Source organism: Manduca sexta, chromosome 15 (genome assembly GCF_014839805.1).
Source record: "Manduca sexta isolate Smith_Timp_Sample1 chromosome 15, JHU_Msex_v1.0, whole genome shotgun sequence".
In the NCBI taxonomy this organism is placed as follows: domain Eukaryota; kingdom Metazoa; phylum Arthropoda; class Insecta; order Lepidoptera; family Sphingidae; genus Manduca; species Manduca sexta.
The window spans coordinates 10,921,486-10,938,065 of record NC_051129.1 but is presented as its reverse complement, the minus strand read 5'-3'; the positions used below and the strand labels follow the sequence as shown (position 1 = coordinate 10,938,065).

General features: G+C 34.1%; 1 protein-coding gene across 1 annotated transcript in view; it reads left to right on the top strand.

Annotated features, from left to right (window-relative positions):
- Positions 1-8,033: 8,033 nt before the first annotated feature.
- Positions 8,034-16,580, top strand: part of LOC115451676 (prolactin-releasing peptide receptor) — an 83,904-nt gene continuing 75,357 nt past the window's right edge. Inside the window, 1 exon segment of the mRNA XM_030180043.2 lies at positions 8,034-8,414. The gene's annotated coding sequence lies outside the window, so the exon portion shown is untranslated.

Below are 16,580 nucleotides of genomic sequence, written 5' to 3'. Positions count from 1 at the left end.
TAATAGCTTTAGATAATATTGTGATTTTGTACGGATTATTTGCCTTCCATCTTTGTTTTGCTTTCGGTATAACAAAATCACACAATATCCTTCAAGGTGTAGTCAGAGATCTAACTACATGAGGTTTGGGTTAAATTATTTTTATATTAATAACTTTGGCACGTAGATGGCATTCAAAGGCTAAGGATCTTGTGATATGTACTTAAAATGTTTTACCGGAGCATACTTCATAGCAGAGGGATAACAGAAACAGTTGAACAGGACTTATTTAGACAGCCACGACAAAGTGACCCTTACTTAGTGGTAAGTGAACAAATTTTTTGACTGTCAATTTGTATATTGAATGAAGCTCTTTGACATTTTACAAGTTCTTTACGGAAGATGTTGAGGTAGAAAATGACGAACTTATAGTATGATTGAAAAATATGTCCCGAAGCTTCTAGTATTGTTTTTAGTGTTATAGACATATATAAACACAATTATATATATATCCCAGTTGGCCATTTTTATCACTGTTTCCATCACTATTTCTGTAGGACTTTCAAGTAACCTTTTGTTGGAAAAAGTATTACCAAGGTACCGCGAATAAAAAGTACTATAATATAAAAATAATAATTAAAATCCAGTGACGATATACCTGGATTAGGATCTAATTTAACGAATAAAGTTTAGTATGCAATAACGGCACAGAACAGCGGGCGTCCGAACACGGCCTTATAATGTTAATCCTACATCGTAAACTGACCCTTATTACAATACCCATGATATGAGATACGATACGTTATAGCCACGAAAATATTCCATTTCATTTTTTTGTATTTAGGGATGATATTTCTATCGTCAGATAAAAGTTGTTCATCTAAAAATAACATATTTGTCACGTGGGCCAATATAGTTGCACTTATGAGTGGTCAAAATACATGATAATCGTGAAATAAATTATAACCTGACAATATAAAAATGAGACAAATTGACAACTTGATTTAATTAGTTTGTGTTATACCTACGTTATTTTTAAAAATTGAGCTCGGGCGCGTTTTGTAAGTACTTTATAGTTCGAAGTTATGGTCAGTGGAACAATTGTCTATACACTATGAGCTATCGTAGGGTACCATCACAACTATTTTTTTTGCTCTTATACTTATCTGTAAAAAGAGAAGATTACACGTCAATTTAGAAATTTGTGTATCAAAATACTTAACAATGATGATTTTACCCTAAAGCTTTATGTGAATAAAGAAAGACATTTTTACGACTAAATATTTCATGATCGTACGAAAAATGTATCAAACATCACTTAGAGAGTTTCAAGAGACTGAGAATGCCTTTTTAAAACTTACTTAGAGTTTTAATAAAAGTGTATACTTTACCTTAAAGTTTAATATTCCTTTATAAATCTTGCTGGAATAATTTTAATACATTAATATTTTCTAACTCAGTTTACAATAAAGCGAATGTTGACAATAATAGCTGCAAAGAGGGCTTGGTGTCTTCGCCATTTTGCCATTTTTATATTTATTTTTAATTCCTGCATTTGAGTAATATACAGTCTTATTTATAAACTCTTCTTATGTTTTAATCAATTGCTTTGCCACCGATTACTAAAAAAACTACTTATAAATTTGTTTTAGCGTTAAGAGGTGGTTGAGCATTGCTTAAATAGCTGTCAAATACATCACCGGTGATTAAAAGTTTAAGAACAGACTAGTTAAAATGTAACTAAGCATGGCTTTGCGAAATTTTTATAAGTAAGACTGATAGTATCTTCAGCTAAAGCCCTTTTCTAGCAGCAAAAGTTATTATTACTCTTATCAATGTCACGAAATTTTTGTTGTGACAACTCTTGTATGGATTTTACTTCACTGTCGTTTGTTTCGAAGAAATTTACGGCCTTTAACTATGACTTCTAGTTTTAAGTTTCGGGAAGTAACTTGGTGTTAGTCACGAAATACGTCCTTATTACATACTCTATTAGAGTGAGTGCAAATGTGGCGCATGCGCAGTTCGTGGGTCTCTCGGGTGCAGTTACTGCAACTGTTTGCGGCAGCTTTACGTAACGTTTAATTTTTATATTCGCGAATGTGAATAGGAATATTCTTTAAATTACTAACTAGCGTTTGCTCGTGGCTCCGCCCGCCGCCGGATAAAGTTTTTCCGGGATAATAGTCCCGCTTAATATTTTCCGAAAAAAAGTAGCCTATAGCACTTAGGAGTAATGTAGCTTCCTGTTAGTGATTTTTTTTTAAAAAGATTAGTAGTTCCTGAGATTAGCGCGTTCAAACAAACAATCACATAAACAAACTATTTATATTAGTAAACTCCAACGCGCGCAGCTTACAAACCCTTCAAAAACATAGATTCGTGAAACAATCATTGATTGCAATGCACATACATTTTTTGACAATTTTTATAGCTAGAGACCAAGTCGCTAGCGTTAACTAGTAAAAATAAACGTTTTCAAGATATGTACGTAAAACAAAGAAAACAAACAAGCTGTAAATTTGGCTCATAATTATCGCCTCTTCAGTCCGGGCGCGCACTACGGATATTTGTAGGCAAATGCATTGTATAAATCCCATTTTATTAGGACGTTACACATTCATGATAATCGCTTTATAAGGAAAGCTGGAGGGTGAATAAACAACAGTATTACACGACTGAAAAAAGAGGGTAGTGATTTACAGAAATGTACGTAGTCTATTATTTTTAATCGACTTCAAAAAAGGAGGAGGTTCTCAATTCGACTGTATCTTCTTTTGGGTGTTTGTTACGCAATTACTCCGTCAATTGTGAACCGAATATTTTAAAATTATTTTTAAAATATAAATAAATAATGAAACGACCGCGTTGCTCACCATGACTCTCTGTTCAAGGTAGAATCATCAGCTGAACATTCTCTTTTATTTATTATTAAATCTCATACAAGTATTACAAATATATTTGAATTGATTAGCCAGTGTACATCCGGTTCCAACAGGCCGACATAATTGTACCGACTGTCGAGGAGTAATCAACTCTCGTCAGTCGACATTCTATTGGACTCCACTCCACTTATCATCAGATACAGTGTCACTTTGCCATCAAATAAAAGACAGTGTAGAGTTTATTGACGAAATGTTTTACATATAAACTCAAGGAAATTTTCTTTCTTACTTTTCTATAATTTCCTTATTAAGGAACACCAATGCCTTCAGATAATAAAAACAATTTTTTTATTAAACATGGCATACTTTAAACAACTGTAGTATATTGATCATAAGTATTTATATAAAATGTTAAGTTTAAAGAAATATCTCGTATGCTGAATATTATAGCAGTAGGCTTTCTTCGAAATTAAAGTGTTGGTTGAGCGATATAATCAGTATTACATTTGAGATTGCAATTAAATGAAGTGACAATAATGGCTTTGTATTTCGATTCTGAATTCAAATAAAACTATTTTACGGATTATTGCGGTAAAATATGTAAAATCGTTTTATTTTATTGCCTAACATTAGCGTAAACATAAGAAATCATTATATTTCTAAATATTTAATGTTGCGTCACTAAAGTTTCGTTAATTATTTTATTTAAAACTGGACTTAGGATATTTCAAACGTCGATCGATCAATTAAAATTTAACGGCATCGAATAGAGAGAACAAACAATTTGTTTGTGTATCACTTTAAACCATTTAAACCATTTATTTTTCTACACACACATAAAAACAATAAAAAGTATAAAATGAAAAAAAAACACACACACACAGTTAACAATATTAGGCATACAACGGATTTGTTGCATGTTACTAATAGTCAGGTTACTAATAATTAAATGAACGAATAAACAGATCCTAGTTTCATTTAGACATATAATTTTTTTTAGAAATAATAGTACGCAATTACTGCTTATATTTATATGTTAAACTTTTATCATATAAGCGTTATGGTGTATTTTAAATAAATATGAAATTCTGAGCCTGCGCCCCATGGCAAGACAATTCTTGCTCGCGTTGACGTATACCATTTTTTCAATAGATTTACAAAACGATTATTGCTTGCAATAATTACGTGCGATTATTGCTAGTAATAATTGCTCCGTCTAAATGAGGCTTTAAGCTTCTCAGACTAGTGCAAAACTAACGTATTTTATTATATTGTATGTAATGAGTCGTAAGTGATATCGACTTATCGCAATAATTTGACACGCAGTAGACATTCATCATTTGAAATTTGATTTGACAATTGAGATTTGATTTTGATTGATCACAGCATTTATTGGCCATAGTTGATTGCGATAATGTAGACATTAATTTTAATATGAGAAAAGAATAATTCTAACTTAACCATGTAGGGTGTACAATGATTCCGAATAACATACGCATTATATTCACTGCACCTTATGTTAAGTGAAGCCCAAGGAAACTTTGACCAGCAATGATTGCTGTAGGTATCACTTGATGACTTTTTTATATGGATAAAGCCAAGTGACCGCACTGCACCTGATGGTAAGTGGAGTGGGGTCCAATAGAATGTCGACTGACGAGAGATGATTAGCTCTCGGGAGTCGACACAGTTGTACCGGCCTGTTGGAATTGCATATACACAGGATGATCCCGGAACGCGACACACTTCCGTGGGCCAATACGCTAATATCTTTTAAACTATTTGTTTAAACCCATTATCCAAGAAACATGTATGCTAGTATCAAAAAATCCTCTCACATAGGTGTATTCACGCTAAAAATATTTCAAAAATTGAACACGTACAACGCACGGTGTCAGAACGTGTCATTTCAAATAGACAATGACTGACTCACTGACAGCGGCGAGCTCTAGCGATGGACGTGTGCAATCCTGAAAGTATTCGACAACAGCTTGTATCCTGAACATCGCTGCGCTTACTTTGTATTGATGGAGGCATTTTTTGCTTTTTTTTTGTTTTTGTTTCCGCAATGGTGTTTTTGACGTCTATTAAGCGCCATTATATTGTATTTTGATTCTTTATGCTACTATAAATAGTTTGCAAATTCGAATGACTATCCAGTTTTGATAAAATTTGACTGGTTTTTATTATAACCTAAATTCTTTAAACAATAATAATCAACAAATTGACCGAACCAAAACACTACAATTCGCCGATAAAATCGAGCAGAGTATAATCTAATCACACTGCAAGTTCTCAACAACGTTTCGTATACCGACGAAAATAAGATCAAGTACTACATAGATGAATAGCGGCGATAGCCTAGTTGGGTGTAGAACGGACTGCCGAGACGAATGTCCGCAGGTTCAAATCCCAAGGGCACACACCTCTGACTTTTTCTAAAAAAATCACGTGTGAATTCTTTGTGAATTTATCGTTCGCTTTAACGGTGAAGGAAAACATCGTGAGGAAACCTGCACATCTGAGAAGTTCTCTATAGGAATTTCGAAGGTGTGTGAAGTCTACCAATCCGCACTAGGCCAGCGTGGTGGACTAAGGCCTAATCCCTCTCAGTAATAGAGGAGGCCCGTGCTCAGCAGTGGGCAAGTATATAATACAGGGCTGATATTATTATTATACTATATAGATAAAAGGGAATCACTCTGCGGATCAGTTCACGTATTGTTTGTGTGATATTTCTGAATCTATGGTTGTTTTATTTTGGATGAAAAATTGTACAACCGATGTTTTATTTTACTATGGCCAATGATTCTTGTCAGATGTAACAATCAGTCTTACATCGTTTGTCGTCGTTCGACAGACGTTGTCCTGTCTTAACTATGTATGCACGCGCGCATTCTGTCGATCGCTGACAGTTATTTCAAACCACTGACAGTTACATATGTAAATTAATATTGTCGTTAAGTTTTCTTAAATTTTCTAATTTTCCGCGCAATTTTTTGAACTTTTTCTTTTATAAGAACCTTCTACTGACAATAACAAACACAACAAAAAAAAATTTGTAAAATCAGTCCAGCCGTTCACGCGTGATGGCGTGACCAAGGGAACTAGGAATTCATTTTTATATATATAGACTTGCGAAGCTATGCTTAGGTAAAACACAAATTTACTCGATCAGCTGTAAGTCAAACCCGCCATCTTGCCTCTTAATAAGGTTTAAACTAGGAACCGGTGATGTATTTGACAGTTATCTAAGCAATTCTTAACCACCTTTTAACGCTAATACAAGTTTATAAGTGAGACAGTTTATTTTTTGATGAGCTAAACTATTACTGCCTCGGTGACGTAGTTGTATTGCGAACGCGCTACGGCAAAGCTGTAAGGTTCTGGGTTCGAATTCCGGGTCGGGAAAAAGTGCTGAGACGGGTGCTTTATGCATGACAGTAAACGATGACAATACCCTACGACTTTTGAAACTTAAAATGTTCATTTCATACATAGCATCACTTTTTTTTAGGTGTAGTCACTATATTACACTAAAATTTTGCCAGCTGAGTTAAGCACTGCATGTTTATATTAGAACCTTTTACTATTGCAAGCATTACATCATTCAGGTTTATATTCAGCAGAAAAACCCAGCATCCAGAACGAACCCGAAATCGCAGCGCGGGAGGATGCAGCCAGTAAATAAGTGTAACTAGACATAACATATTCCTTTTATGTTTAGCTAGCGAGCCACAATACGCTTCAGGCTGGAATAATAGTGCACGCTGTAGGTAATTAATTAATGATAAATTTTAAAATACAAACATGTGGAATTATTATTTATTGTGTACCTTAAAGGTTGTAACTTTTATTTATTAAGTCAGAGATGAAACTGTTAAAATAATTACAAAATGAAAGTAACCGGCAGTCAATTAAAAAATAAATGTTATAATACGATCTATCGATGCACGAAGTCACGAAGCCGAGATTTTTTACTTTTTTAATTTTTATTTCATTCTAAATAAGCTTTTAATCCTGCAATGATTCCCATTCAAGATTTATTATTGCATTTTTATTCCATATACGTATACGTTATAAGTATATGTTATTTTCGTTTTCATATTCACCCGACCAATTTTTTTATACATATATATCACGTATTTTTTCTGTTTCTAAAACTTGACATTGACAGAATTGTTGTAAAAGGTTACAGCTAATCACAACAAATTGGATTTGGAGATTTTTTTAACCGTTTGAATATGCAACATATTTAAGTAATTTTAACGACAAAATGTACTAATAAAAAATGTACATACCCACACTAGCATGTTGCGGTCAAACTTTGCATTATCCAGGTGTGTAGGGAAAATCCGAATAATATGAAATGCAAGTGACGCATATAATGATATCACCCTAAGCTTCTCATAGAAATGGGTCAATTAAATGAACGCTAGACACGGCTTTAATTCCCGCATTGTGATTAAATAGCGGCTTGCAATGTCTACCATCTGAATATTGTGCGAAACAGTCAGTGAAAAACTAATCTAAACACGATGCTTTAGAAATTATTTTTGTCAAACCGGAAATTGTATAGGACTGCAGTGACGAAGGGTGAAATTCCTCCAAAGAGAACTCGTCACAACATGTAGGTAAGTAGTAGTATAGGTCTAATGATAATTAGATTTATCATGAATTACGAATGGAAAGCCGGCAAGAATCCAATTATATGGACCTTTCGCCGCTGGGACACTGTTTTTTATTAGGACTTAATTTTTATTAATATATTTCGTTTTATTAATATTTTTGACATTAAAATAATAAAAATATCTGATTTTACGTGGCCATGAAGGCTGCAAAGTCTTTGAAACGCTGGGAGAAAATTATAATACACAAAACCGCGATATAACCCGATAAATATTTTTATTTAAATGTCTAACACGAGAAATCATTTTTGACATTAGGCTTTCTAAGTCAAACAATGTATTACCGGAAAAATTGGTATCAACTTAAAGTTGTATATTATTAAACCCGAACTTATAGTAGTAGCCCATTACTGACCTAAATGCGTCTTTAACACCCGAATAAATGTCATCGTTTATTAATAATCTAATTGTGAAGGAGCCTTTACCGGCGTACATTTTTGAAATAAGAACGTCAGGGATGGTGCTGTCGAACGCTCAGGCCTCAGTACGAACTCAGCTGGCGTGCGATACGTACTGCTCCCACACCGGGCAACAACTTCGCGCAGCGGCAAACTTGGCTGTACATCTTGACATTTCAAAAAGTGAATAAAAATAAAATAATACTCTATGGTCAACACTGGCTGGTTATAATATTTTTTATGCGCAAAAAACTGTAAACTGTTCGATATTTAAAAACTTTCAAAGTGCGTGTTTTATTATTTTATTTCACCAGTACTTTTGCTTCCAATCATCATAATTGTTGTGATGATTTTATTTCTTAAACTCTAGATACAGTGGAAAGTATTGGATAAACTTAAGTAGTACTGCTTAAAAGTTTACTTTGAAGTTTTTGGAAGTTTTCAACGAGTTTCACCTGAAAAAGGTAAGTCAATGTTAATAATTTAATATTATAGAAAAGAAAATGATTATTACAATATGCTTTGAAAGTTCTAATTAGCGTAGATTATTGAAAATTTCTGCACAAAAAATATATATTTTAGTAATTACTCTATTTCAAAATAATTATGTAATCATAATGTTATGTTGTAGGTACCCAATTATTAATTGATTTAATGTTTAATCAAAAATTTAATTTTTTTTATAACTACGAAACATTTAAATATTACATTTACACCAAAAATAAAGTAATAACAAAAAAAAAACTACTCGAAAATCAATTAATTTTTAGCACGAACATATATTTAATAAATAACACCTTATATATACATTTCCGCCCTATCATAGCCTTCTCTTATTTCAATCCATTTACATTAAGATTCTGAGAATCTGGTCTCTAAGGAGTCTATAAAAGTATTTTGTACTATAAAGTTATGGTTATTCGGTATAGGCATTTTCACTGCTTCTTAATCAAATCCTTTTACGTCAGTTGGTGCCATTAAGTGGCCGATGAGTACTGCTGAATTCCTGGACATTATGAAACTTTTTTTATTACTTTGAATGACGAGACGACCTTGCCATTTGTCCGATGGTAAGCGATACGACCGCCTGTAACCAGTAGAAACACCATCCAACACCTTGAATATCGAAAGTATTGTTTGGTATCCCACTGCGCACATACTTTGCATAGTATGTTTTTGTATAAAATACACAAAAATGTTAGAATTATTGCAGAGAAACAAACAAATATACTATTCAAAGATTTCCTGTATCGATAAAGATAACATAGTATTATGAGTTTATTGGTTACAATACAACGCATGATATATTATGAGAATCATAAATAATTAGATAATTGTAATCTATACTTTTTTCAATATGTAGATATTGTTTTTTTACAATGTTTTTATAGGACATAATTTCTGAAACTATTGGCATGATGATTAAAATGTAATGCTATTTATATTAGGAACTTTTATATCAAAACAAATATATTAGAACGAGCAGAGCCTCAATAAGAGACAATTAACCTATTTATATAGATAAATATGCTTAATCTGGATCAGTTAAACATTTTTTTATCCCTTTGTAGGCAATAGTCGACACTATTGTTTTTTGTTTTAATTCAATAATCAAGCGCTCCTCTTCCTAGTTTGCCTGCAAAGCTATCAAAAAATGTCAATTATCCAAAACATTTTAGATGTCACAATGCCAAGTTTGAAGCGCGAAATGACACGGGATTTGTTTATTCCTGGTTATATACGTATCTATACGGAACTTAGCCGACATTCTCTCTCTGCTACAAAATGAAAGAAAATTGATTGGAAAATGCAATTTAATTCAATTAAAATTATATCACTAATAACGGGAGCTATATCGGTCGATAGAAATAAACGATCCCAATTTTAATCTTCGATCCGATTCCGAGAATAAACGAAAAGCAAAATTATTTCTAAGCCAAAAAAACCTATATTCTGATTGGTCAAATTTCGCGATCGATAAAAAAAAGATTGGGTTCCTTTATTTAAATTGGCGGTAATGTCAATTTCGCGTACATAATTTTGACATCTGTCAAACAATATATTTGACGGATTGCGACAAATAAAATAAACAAATCCGGCATATTATCACACGAAGCTCTCCATATTGATTGTACCCACGCATTCTAAAATATATGTTATCGACACGCGAGATAAGTGGCCATATCTAGTTCGCATCACGTAGAGTCGATCTGTTTTTACTAGGCCGTAATTCTGTAGGCTAGGTGCATGGATTGACCGAGGTTTTGAATCAAGGATCTGATTTCTCCAAATACTGGATTATAATGCAAGTTTAATTTTCAGTTGAACTACTTCTGGGTAATATAGCTGGTGTATTTTTTTTGACCGACGACGCAAAAAAAGTGTTATTCGGTGTTTATTTGTATGTCTGTCTTAGATAACGTAGCTCTCAAACAGATACATCGATTTTGATGCGGTTTTTTGCCCTACCCGGCATTCGAACCTGGTTCCAGAACGGTGTTTTACAGTGCACGCAATACAACTACGCCACCAAAATAGTCTTAAATACCATGTATTAAATAAACTCTCGTGGAATCCAGTTTATCGTACAGAATGAAAACCCTGATTGGATATGTTTGCAAGGTTACGAACGTGGCCTTGTATGTTATAAACACTATGTAGCAGAAGATGGTCGCTTTTACCACACCTACGATAAACATATTAGGCCGCTGAACAGTGAGATTTTCGCGATTGCTTTTTATTTGGTTGCAATCATTTTCTTATTATCATCAGGGTACTTGTCCTCATTTGTAGTACACAAGACACTTTCTTACTTCCATGCGTATTTTTTTTTATTTTTACTTGCTTGAAAGAAAAATGCAGCGATAACTTAGTTTGGTGTGGAACGGACTGCTGAGACTAATGTCTGCAGGTTCAAAACTCAAGAGCACGCACCTCTGACGTATAAGAAACTTCTTTGCGAATTATCGCTTACTTTAACGGTCAAGGAAAACATTGTGCGGAAATCTGCATGACTGTGAAGTTTTCTATAAGAATTTTGAGGGTATGTGAAGTTTGCCAACGCCGGTTAGCGTGGTGGACTAAAGCCTAATCCCTCTCAGTAGTAGAGGCGGCCCGAGACCAGCAGTGGGGCAGTATTTACCCAGGGCTAAAATTATTATGGTGATGGAAGCTTCGAGTTCTCTATGGTAAGAGTTACATCCTATTATTATAATTTGTCATTTAAGCATGCCGGAAAAATATAGAATACATTTATTTGCACCAAAACGCTGCTCCATTATCGTCACCTTATTAACAGAACACGGTAAACGAAACGCTTTTGTTGCCTGAAGTTTTTCATAACTGGTCAAATTGCTTTTCAGACGCTCATATTCTTTACCCGCTTAACGAAGCGCCGTCCATTTTGTAACTAATTGCTTCGTCAAATCTAAACGATTTCACAGAAATTGGTAATTTTTACGTTAACAAAGTTGATGAAAATGTTTATTTTGTATATTCTTTTGAAAACAAACAGATCATTATTACAGAGACGGAGATTTCGGAAATAGGGGCTTAATGTTTGACATTAATTTATCTGGACTTTAATTAAAAAGTTCGGATCAGGAAAAATCTTCGAATTTCCCGACTCGTGTCGTCCAAAAATCAGTTATAAGAGTGTTTGAAATGACTATGTGAACGATGGATAGGAAGTGGTTTTGTTGGGTTATTTCTTTTTTCCCCGCTGTCTGAACAATGGGTGGGATGACATCGGTATTTCATCGTTGTAGAGTTGCGAGTGCAATATTACTACGTCGGTGTATGTGTTTTTTTTATCCGGGGTATACGACACGGTATTGTTTTTATTCTTTTGTATGTTTTTTAAACATGAGGGTTCGGTTGAATAGTTTAGGTGCTTAATAATATAAATTTGAGCAGCGGTCGCCACTGTTTATTAGCAAAAATTTTGCTAAATCCAAGTAATTAGGTTAATTCACTTGCAGATCTGGGCATTGAATTATATGATTTTTTAACTTCACACTATCCGCTCAACGAGCAAATACTAATACCAATTAACTAACTGGCATTGGATCGCTATCCGGCGCCAAAACTAAACAGCGAATGTATCCAAAAAAACAAAACGTATTGCACACGCGGTGCAGTAGTAATCGAATGAGCGTTAGTTGAACATCCAAACACATTTTTCGAACACTCGTATAGCTTTCACGTTTTTTTAAATAACTAAAATTGTTCGGTTATTTCTATTTTGAGCCGTGATGCTTATGGAATATGGTTTGAAAACGACATACGATAAAGCTTAGGCTCGCCGATCCCTCGGGAAAATACGAAAAACTAAACATTACTATGTTCATAAATTCTTATCGTGTATACGCAATCAACAACAACCTAAAACTTAACGATATTACGCTTCGAGTACAACGTATCATAAACCATATCACTTTGCTATCTAGTCAGTTGTGTTCGCTTCGAAGGACGTTGTAACCAACGCGATTACCAGGCATTATGTGACTAGCCGTCAGTATTAAATATTTGTCTAGCTATGATGAATAGACGAGCAAATTGCTCGTATTGCGTCTAGTCATGTAATTGTATAAAAATGCTATTTTATTTTCGGTTAATTCCTTTTTCACATTATCATATAAAGAAAGAAATACTCTGTTCTCAGTTGCATGGTACTTAAACTTTCCAAAACAAAGACTACACTAATAGTAAAAGTCGTGTATATTGTAAGTATCGGCGCTGGTAGTAATATCTAAAACTAGGGATTTTAAAGCCCTCACACCCATCACTACAACTCCTGTAAGCCAGGATCAGCAGTGGCACGCATTTATGACACCAAGCAGTGAAGCTCGGCGAATCTCAGGGAAAACTAATTTGTCATTATCCCGCAACGAAATTAATCAAATAGAAAGATTGGGAGGAGTTGGAAATATTAATATCTAAAACTAGTGATCTGGTTCTGAAAGTTCTTTTGTCAATAAGAAACTACATCATGCCTGCGTCTACGATTTTCCTGGCATGATATATTACCTAACCAGAAAAAAAACTCTGTCACTAAATAAAAGTCTTAATTCAATACGATTACATACTAATAAAAATACATTAAAAAAATTGTAAAAACATGTGAAGTTTTAATTATTATCGAGTACACGGACATATATATTAAAACAACTACCTACTAAAGCATCAAGTTTTTTTTTTTTTAATCTTTATTTTTAAATAGGAGTTTTGTCACCCAGTGACTATGACACTCCCGTAAAAGACTATTACATATTATATCGACGTCAAACTAGAATATATTATGAAGGTAAAGCATCAAGCTGTACATTATAAATCCTTTGCGTCACTAAAAAATAAACACGGTGATATTTTTGGTCCGGCACTCGCGCTTATCGGGCAAATAGTCGTTATTAGCGTGTAATGCATTCAACAATCTGCATATAGATAACTTGTGCCTTTTATCTACCGTTGAGTGTTAGTTGGAATAATAAGGGCTGACTCGTTCGAAGTTAGGGTTATCTATACAGCTGAAGAGTTTTTTTATTTTTGTTTGTTGGGTGTCGCTAATCTCACATACTAAGCCGATTGTTAATTTTTTTACAATCAGTTTGCATTAGATGCGCCTGTGCTTACCTTTTCGGGGATAAAAGGATTGAATGTTTGTGTGTGCGTATGATACTGAATATTTCGGAGTTCGTGAAGTGGCAAACATTTTTTAAATCTACTTATTTATGGAGCTTTGTCGTATCTTCATGACTATGTCGTACCATACGTCCGCTTTAATACTTATTCATTTTCTCTCATACTCTTAAAATATTTTTAGCAACATTGATGGGTTTCGTACAATTATTGTATGTTTCGTTTAAAGATACCGACAAACAAACTTGTGTCACTTGTCTATTAAGGAATAATCTTAGATGCTTCAAGGGTATCGTAGGACCACATATTCTTTCAAAAGCATCTTCCAAATCCTTTTTCTTTTTTAAAAGTTAGCAACGTACCCACTTCTCTTTCAACGTTATCTTTTAACATGCGCACGAAATTCTAACCTTCAAACATGTGAGGTATTCAGAGAATTTCGCCGCAAAATTTGCCTAAAATTTAAGTTCAGAATAAATTGCCTACATGATCTATCTTGAGTGTGCATTGGAAATTATGAGCTCTTATTGGAATTTAATTTATTTTATTAGTATACTAGCTGTGCCCGCGGCTTCGGAAATCGTAATGTTCTATTAACCTAAACCTTCCTGAAGAATTGCACTATATTTTAGTAAAAACCGTATAAAAATCCATTGAGTAGATCTTGAGAAAATCGGTTACCTATAGTAAGACAGCATTTGGGGACTTTGTTTTATAACATGTATAGATACGAGTATATAGAAGAATGTCAAATACGTGTTGAACTAAAAACAAACTTTATCAGGCCGGAGATATCGGACCTGCATGGTGGGCTACGGCCTGAATAATGTACTGTTTGTATATGTGCCCAGCAAAGTGACCCCACTCCATCTGATGGTAAGTAGAGTGGGGTCCAATAGAATGTCAACTGACGGGAGATGATTAGGCAGTCGATACAATTATGCCGGCCTGTTGGAACCGGATATACACAGGCTGATTCCAGAACACGACATACTTACGTGGGCCGCTATGGAAGGTTTTACATCATTGTGTACCATTGTCGCTGTCCGGGCGGATATAAAATATATCCTACCTCCATCAAAAATAGGTACACTGCACTCATCGTTACATCGTATAATTATTATGCTTCATACCAATCTCTAGTATTGGTCTGAACACAAACATTGATCTTGCCTACATCTTCTTCTTCAAATGTTTCTTCATTGCTGAAAATTATCCGTAAGCTTCTTGTATTTCTCCTTGTCATTTGTCTCACATACAATGATCAAAATATTATAAAAGTTTATCACAAATATTGGCAACGTTCAACCATATTGATTTATTGGCGGATTTTTCAACGTCCTATGAAAACATACCGTTTCGCGTATTAGTCGAATACCCTTTGATTACATTTCATATGTGGGTCGTTTGATCTCCTGTTATTAAGGTCAAATGTTTGCGTAGCTTCAAAAGATTGGTGCGTTAAAATTATGTAAGCAAAACTTCCTCATACATATTTTAAAAGCCAGAGTAACCGATCCTGGTAAAGATAAATACAGGCCACTATTTATTCGGGTAAAATGTATAACGATATTTCTCTAATTTTTATTTTTTTTTATATCGAAGGCACGGCGAAGTTGCCTCATTGCAACTGATGATATGTAAAGAGATACCCAAAAACATGTCGACTGACAAGGGATACACCCTGGACCGTCGTTATAGTTATGCCGGCCTGCTAAATTGTTTCTTCACGCTCCACTCGAAGGCCCCAGGTTGTAGGAATGAGGGAACGTATGGTGGCAAGCTGATCCACATTTCATGTTGTCGAGGCCGCGGGCGTTTTTGTTGGTTGTTTTTGCACAGCAATAGTTTTAGCCAGTGACAGGCTTCTTATCGACTTGGCACGGACTTGGAATTTTTGGGGAAACACTCACGCTATCAGCAAGCAGGAGCTGACAGATCATAAAATTTTCAAATAACAAAAGAGATTCTCGCTGAAATCATATTGTAAATGTAAACAGAAACGTCTGAACGCGTATTAACATAAATATTTATGCAAAACAGTACACACTTTAGATTGGTTTTTGTACCGTCTGATATAGTCTGAATATTATATTTTTATATTAGATCTAACAATGGATAATAAAGTTACACAATCATGTTTGAAGTTTCCTCGTGTATCTTTTCTTTAGTGGATTATTAACTCGAGTATTTTCATGGATTAAATTGTTTACTTTTACGGAATAAAAGTAGCCTTTGTTATTCTAAATTTAATGGAAATCGTTTAAGCTGCTTATGAGTTTCGTTTTAATGATCATCCAATAATCTTCACAAATTAATATATTAATAGCATAATGTTTTTTTCATAAATTGTATTAAACTTTTCCATGCATAACAATTTTATCTTTTTAATCTAAACATCTACAAAATATTTTTAGAAAATAATAACTTGAAAAAGCGAGTAATAAGTAACGGAACATAAAGTAATTATCAGGCATTTATCCCCGAAGGCGTATGCAGAGGCGCAACCAGGGCATCTACTTTTCACCAAGTGTGTTCCGTCCTATGATGTGATAAGGGATAATCGCCATGTTGAGCACAAATTCCAGACTCCGGATTCATACTAAGCAGAAAAACCCAAATATCACTTTGCCCGACCCGGGATTCGAGCCTAGGACCTTAGAGCGCTGCCGTACCGCACATGCATGTATAACTATACCACCAAGGCAGTTTAATCGATGTAATCAAATAGTCAGTACGTGTCTTTAATTTCACAGACAAGCGTGGAACGTGGCTGGTACATTTTGTTTGTAATAAGGTAACTAATTAGCGTCGCAAATAATTCGCCATATTCGATTCATTTCAATTCATACGTATAAAATTGAATTAACTACGTGTTAATTTTGGATTATCCATGAATAAGGTAACTAATATTAAATCGAAGCAAGATAGAGAAATCTGTGGTTCTATAGGCGTGAATTTTGAGTGATGATTATAATTGTGGAGATGGGGCA